The following is a 7302-nucleotide window of genomic DNA, read 5'->3' as shown; positions in this document are numbered from 1 at the left end:
GAAGATTTGGGAAGGTTTGAGAAGGGAAGGTTTGGGAAGGGAATGTTTGAGAAGGGAAGGGAAGGTTTGGGAAGGGAAAGGAAGGGAAGGCAAGGTTTGGGTAGGGAAGGCAAGGTTTGGGAAGAGAAGGGGAGGTTTGGGAAGGTTTGGGAAGGTTTGGGAAGGGAAGGCAAGGGAAGGCAAGGGAAGGCAAGGGAAGGCAAGGGGAAAATCCCAGTTGCTGGAAACTGGACATATGAGTCCATAGGACCACAACTCTTGTCCAGTTTGCCCCAGAACACACACATATGACAGGTCAAGACTCCCCTGGACCCCAACAACCAACCCCACAGGAGTTTCACCCTTAGAGACAACTTGGGTCCCAACCACATCACCTACTCTCTGGCTACTTCAGTTTGATCTTGCCTGACTCTTACAAACCCTCATGAATACCCATGTCTGCTCCAAGGGGTGCACAGGAGTGGTGCACTCTTCCCTGCTCCCATCCCAGTGGGTACTGCTTGGTTTTGCTCACTCCTGTCTCTCTAACCAGGGAACCTCTATCCTCCATGCCAGCCCACCTGCATGCATCCAGTTCCCACACTGGGTCTGGTTCTGAAAGAAATTTCCCATACTGCTCAAAGAAAAAGGAAATCTAATAGGTATATTGCAAAGCAGCTACTTGCAGATGACCAATACTTTTTATGCACTTTATCCCTATTTTCACACAGTTTTTCCTCCTCAAATTACCTAGACACCTCCCTTTGGCCATAATAAATCCTATTCAATCCCAAAATGCTTTTCCTTTTCATCCCATAGTGTGTGCTATACCCTCAGGCAGCAACCTTCTCCATCCCAAAGGTGCTTCAGTATTGACTCATCCTGATGGGTTTCCCCATCCTGATGGGTTTCCCTCCTGGATAGTGGGACTGAGGCTTTCCTGGGACAACTCTCTGGGAGGGGCTCAGACAGCTTGTGCTTCCTCTGAGCCCTTAATTTCTGTTCCTGCATGTCTTTGTGCCCCTGTGCTCCTCTGGATTCATACAGATAGGCTTTTGATGGACTCATGTGTCCTGGAATGGGTCTGGGAATCAGGGTAGCGTTTTATTGGGTTTACCCTTCCCGCTTGTTGTCTTTCTCTGTACCTTTAGGGTGTGCAGAGGGTGGGATTTTAGGATGTGCTTTTCTCACTGAACATCATGGTCTTCTCAAATCTCCATGGTGGGGTGTAAAGAAGGTTAACTGATTCTGCACAACACACTGGGCATCAATACTCCATATTTCTATATTTGAAATTTTTAAAGGTACAGAAAATTAAATCCAGTTCAGATTCAAGTAGAGACTTGGATGGGCAGGATGGGAAAAGTGACATAAGGAAGTGGGAACCAATACAGTACAAAACACTGCTTCCAAATCAGAGAAGGAAAAAAGATCCAAAGGAGTATGAAAAATAGCCTGGAAAATGCAAGAACCACTTTCTGTGCCTTTTTCTTTCATAACAATCCATAAAAGGTGTTAAAGAAGCACACTTGGCAAACATAAGTCCTCTGGTCTAGTTTGCTCTGCTGTTTAAATAAAAATATGCAAATATTTGTGTAAAGACTGATATGACTGTTAGTATATGTTTCTAACTATTTCAGCAGCTTAATTGCAATGTGATTTTAACCTGAAATAATTAATTTCTCACGAATAACAAATAATGACCTATGATGACTTAGGTCTATATCATTAACATTTGCTAAAGGACTTACAAATCTCCAGGTGGAAACTAGCAAAAGGTTTTTATAAAATACATATTACAACAGGTTTTTTTCCTATATTACATTTTCATGTACATATTTACACTCACCTCATTCTGCTATTTATATTTTCTTTTCCCAGAGCAAGCCTATATTTTAATGACCTGAATACTAGGATTACATTTTCTTATTAGAAAAATATGCATTTATATGATAAAGATGTAAATATGCATTCCTGGCACATCTCCCTGCTCCAGTGTGGTCCTTCCCTGGGCTGCAGGGGGAAATCTCTGCTCCAGCAGGGCTCTCCATGGCTGCTGTGGGATGATCCCTGCTCTGGTCTTGCAGCCCCTCCTGCACTCCTCCTCCTCCAGTCACCCTCAGGGTCCCTTTACTGCTGCTCCCTCCTCTGCTCTCTTCTCCTCTGCCCCTGCAACCTTTGTCCCTTTCTCAAAGAATTACTCATATAACTCAAAAAACCCATATCACACCCTAAATCATAAAACATACCTGAAAAAGCTGCTATTTCATTTCCTGAACTTTAGAGAGACGTAGAATCATAGAATGGTTTTGGTTGGAAGGGACCATAAAGATAAAATCACACAATCAGTGAGGTTGGGAAAGACCTCCAAGATCATCAAGTCCAACCCTTGACAACCTTGTCAACTAGACCAGAGCACTATATGTCACGTCCAGTTGTTTCTTGAACACTTCTAGGGATGGTGACTTCACCACTTCCCTGGGCAGCCTATTCCAATGATTGGCAACCTTAATGATTATCCAGTTCCAAACTCCCTGCCATGGGCAGGGAAATCTTCCATTAGATCAGCCCATCCAACAAGATCAACTAGTCTGCCCAACATGGCACTGCCTTTAGGTGTTCCTCTGAGCCAGCTGACTCCAACAGAGGCCAGGAACAAGACTGGCAGCAGAAACAAACTCTCTGCTAGAAGACAACACAGAGTATGGTTGAATTGGTACATATGACAAGTATTATAATCTAACCCTTGAAACTGCCTACCTGTCCTGTGGCGACGGTGAAAGTTTTCCATTGTAGGCACCACCCTCCAGGTGGGTGGAGGAGACAACAGAAAAACTTGAGCATCCTACGTGTGCTGGTGCTCCCTGAAATGGGAAAAGGCATGGATGTAAGATAAAAATAAAGGAACTTTTGTCTTTGTAGACTGATGATACATACAAACCAAAGCGATGCCTCTAACATTTGCGGGATGACGATTTTGAAGAAAGTCTGTGACCAGTTTGCTGGAAACATATGGTGTCTGAATGCCTCAGAGGGGATCTAGGCAGACGTTTCAGCAGTTGCAAATACAGCTTCTCATTATCACTTACAGTTTCACTGACTTTTATAATTGTTTGCATTCAGTGAGGTGCAACATTGGTGTACGTTCCTGCTTTTCCAATTAACAAAGTTTAAAAAGTTACATCAGTGTGTATGTTTATTAAGATATTTCACGTTAATTAAAACTTGAAAGTGAAAGCTGATTTTGCTCCCTTCTTCCCACATTTTTTAGCAAAAATGTCAAAAAGGGAACACATTTTTTTTCTTTGGTTGTTTTGCACTTTTATACTGCTCATTTTTCAAATATATTTGATATTTCCCTTTCTCTTCCACCCACTTATTTTCTCTTTAATATTTTTTATTTCTTTGTTTTAGAGACCAAAAGGAAAAGAAAAACTATTGGAGGGAAGGTGAAAATAGAAGAAAAAAATAAGAGAATATATGAATAAAAGAGAAGTGAGATATTAACACATAGATAAATAAAAACATTCAAAATGGTGCAAATAAAATATAATTTAAGAAATATGATACTACACATATTTCAAAATAGCGTTCTGTGCACCAACTATACAAAAATGTTCTCTATAGAAATTCTAAATACGCCTAACGCTAATGTGAGTATACATATTTCTAGTGGTCATGTTACGTTCTAAAAGAGCACTTTAGCATCTTCATTATTGTCATAGGATTTAGCACAATTAAAAACAATAAATGAAATTTAATCAGTGTTCATAAGCAATCAGATGAGCTAGTGGTTATGCTAATACTGAAGAGGATTTTCCTGCCTTGAGTATATGCTTGATTAAAAAAAAAAAAAAAAAAAACAAAAACAAAAAGAGATCAAGTGTTCAGGACCATAGAATCACAGAATGGCTTGTGTTGGAAGGGACCTTAAAAATCATCTTGTTCCAAAACCCTGCCATGGGCAGGGACACCTTTCACTAGAGCAGGTTGCTCAAAAACCCATCCAGCCTTTCCTAGAAGACTTACAGTGATGGGACATTCTTCTCTGGGAAACTTGTTCCCGTGTCTTACTGCACTCACAGTGAAGAATTTCTTCCTAATGTCCAATCTAAGTCTACCCACCTTCAGCTTAAAGCCATTCCCACTTGTCCTATCACTGCTTGCTCTTGCAAAAAGTCCCTCTCCATCTCTCTTATAGACCCCCTTTAGTTGCTAAAAGGTGCTATAAGGTCTACCCAGAGCCTGAAAATATGTGGATAAATAGTTGCTACCCCAAATGCACGACTTTGGCTGTGCCCTATCATATCCATCTAATAAATCAAGTGTAAAATCCTTTTTTGTAAAGAAAAAGGAACCTTAATATTTCCTGTACAGCAGAAAATATTAAATACATCTAAAAAGTTTGTTGCAAGACATCCTCCAAGTGGTTTGTTATATATAATCTGGTATTACACACCACCAAAATGCTCTTCTTTATTGCAGCTTTCCAACCACATTAAAGACCATTTTTTTGGCTTGAAGGGCATAGTTTTCAAAAATGAGGAGAGCAGCAAAAGTCACTTCAGGGACTCTGTGTACATAGCTGAAGTTTTTGGTTCTCACAAACTAGCCCTCCTATGCCCTATTCACCTTCCTAGCTGAAATGAACATGGGGGATAGGTTAGAAGAGAGAGAAAAGGGAGTGAAAATGCTGTTATTACTTTCATAGTCCCAAATAACTCTGTAAATGCTTCCCTATCTCTTCCTGCTACCGGCCTACACTGCAAATTCTCCCCCACAGGATCAGCCCTGCTATATATTACCTCTTTCATTCAGGGAACTCAAAGTGCTTTAAAAGATATCAGTTTCAAGGCCCATTAAAATCAGTGTGCATCTTTTTCACTAATGTCAAGAGGCTTTTAATCAGACTTCAAATTACTCCCCAGCTTTAACAGAGTTCTGAGCTGTTTCTTTTCCACAACTACAGATTTCCTGCTTGAATCTCGTTTCCTGCCTCTCCTTCTAATCACCTTTTTAGGGCCCTTCTGTTGTTTCTCTCTCTTTACATTATATTTTACAACACTTCCCACTGTAGCGTCACCTTCAAGGTGTGCTCTGTCTTCCAGGCCATTAACAAAGGCACTAAGTATAATGCCAGGTTAAAACTGCCTGTGATACCCCACAGCCACACTGTAAGGAATGAGCTGCATTCCTCTGCTCCCCATAGGATTATATGTTTTCAAAATCCCTCACTGTTGGCTCATCAAGCTCATTCAATTACTTTTTCCTCTGTATCGACAGAAAGATCTAACACACACGCAGACACATACATGGATATATGTGTCTATATCATATTCCAAAATTGAGAAAAAGTAGAGAAATGGTGTATTGCAGAGCTACATACAATTCATTTTTTATACACATATAAAAATGCATTTAATAGCACTGGCAGGTTACAGAATCCTGTTATATTTTTGATTGAATGCAGCCCTCACTTCGTATTTCAGTTCCATCAGTTAAACAGGCCACACTCATAATAACTCATGGAAAATAAAATATTTATTACACCCTAACTACGTGTTGTGGTTTAACTCCAGCTGGCAACTAAGTACCACACAGCTGCTCACTCACTCCTCCCCCTGCCCCCAATGGGATAGGGAGGAGAATCAGAAAAAAGTAAAACTCATGAGTTGAGAACAGATTAATAATCTAAATAACAACAACAACGACAAATAATAATAATAATAAGGAAAGAGAGAGAGGGCAATCAAATCCAAGGGAAACAAGTGACACACAATTGCTCCCTTCCCAGTAATTAATGCCCAGCCCCCCCCGAGCAGGGATCGGTGGCTTCCAGCCAACTCCCCCTGGTTTATATACTGGGTATGATGTTCTGGAGTATGGAACATCCCTTTGGCCAGTTCAGGTGCACTGTCCTGACCATGTTCCCTCCCAACTTCTTGTCACCTACTCACTGGCAGAGCATGGGGAACTGAAAAGTCCTTGATTTAGAGTTAGTGCTACTGGGCAACAACCAAAATATCAGTGTGTTATCAACCTTATTCCCATACTGAATCCAAAATACAGGTTTGTACCAGCTATCAAGAAGAAAATTAACTGTATTCCAGCCAAAACCAGGATGCTACTAGAGGTAGAGAATGTTCTTTGTTTGGTATTTATATACTTCATATTCAGCTTTAATCAGATAAGAAGTCACATTACTGTTTACCACATTACTCAATTAAATTTTGTATGGTACAGATAACTCATGCACTTTATTTTCTTATTTATTTGAGTGGGTGAAAAGTATCTGTCATTTTGCTGAGGCTTATCAATGCAAGTGACCCTCACAGTATCCTAACATTATGGAATAGCTGGCAGCAGAGGTTTGGGAGAATAGGGGTGGCATTATGGTCACAATATACACATATGTATGAACAGCCATATGGATACAGGTACAGAGGGATCTCTGCAGGGGCCAGCAGCATAACTCTGGCAGTAGACAGAGGATCCTTCACCTTTACTGCTGGCAGCTTTAGGCAGCCTGGTGTCGATAACTACTTTGCTCATCTTCTGGTTATCTGTGTCTGCTCTGAAGCTGAGAGAAATATCTCCCCACTAACTCTGCACTCTTTATTCAGTCAGTCCTGTGAGAACTTTCTGCATATGATCAGAGAGGGTAAATTTGGATTTAATCTCCACTATCCACCTCATCCATTTCTAATTTAGTTATATGGTTATTACATGGGTTGTGTAAGTAAATGGCAGCAAAGTATTCCTGCCATGTAATTATATTTTAAAATCCAAGTAATAGCAGTTACTTTTATTAGCAATAACAATTATCATCTCTCCTAGCATAGACTCAGATAAAGAAATTCCTTGTAATGATCTTGTAATGACAGTCTTACATCCATGTCATATTGACATGAATAATAGATTTAATGTCAAAAGGAAAATTATTAACTGCTTCTTCATTGAAGGAGCATGAATTTCTCTGTATCCTTGTACTTACGCTCAGGGATCTTGTCTCATTAACTGGAAAATATATTATAAAAATATAATGATTAGCAAATTCCAGGTTTAGCCTTTTAAACAATGGAAGTCCAGAAGAGGATTAAAAAAAAAAAAAGAAAAAAGAGCTGAGCTAATAAGGATTCAAGGCAGGTTTACAGAGACCATGCAGAAGTAGAGACACTGAGTTAACTCCTAGGAAACTAGTATGTCTAGACTTATCAAAGGCTGCTGGGATCCTAAAAGCAGCAGAAATATGTCAATGAGGGCTTCCTGGCATCTAATGAGCCCCGCCTCTCTGTGCACCTAATTAACCCTGACACAGCTCTG

Source organism: Pipra filicauda, unplaced genomic scaffold (genome assembly GCF_003945595.2).
Source record: "Pipra filicauda isolate LSUMZ 115617 unplaced genomic scaffold, ASM394559v2 scaffold417_size606805_pilon, whole genome shotgun sequence".
Classification (NCBI taxonomy): domain Eukaryota; kingdom Metazoa; phylum Chordata; class Aves; order Passeriformes; family Pipridae; genus Pipra; species Pipra filicauda.
This window is presented reverse-complemented; position numbering follows the sequence as displayed.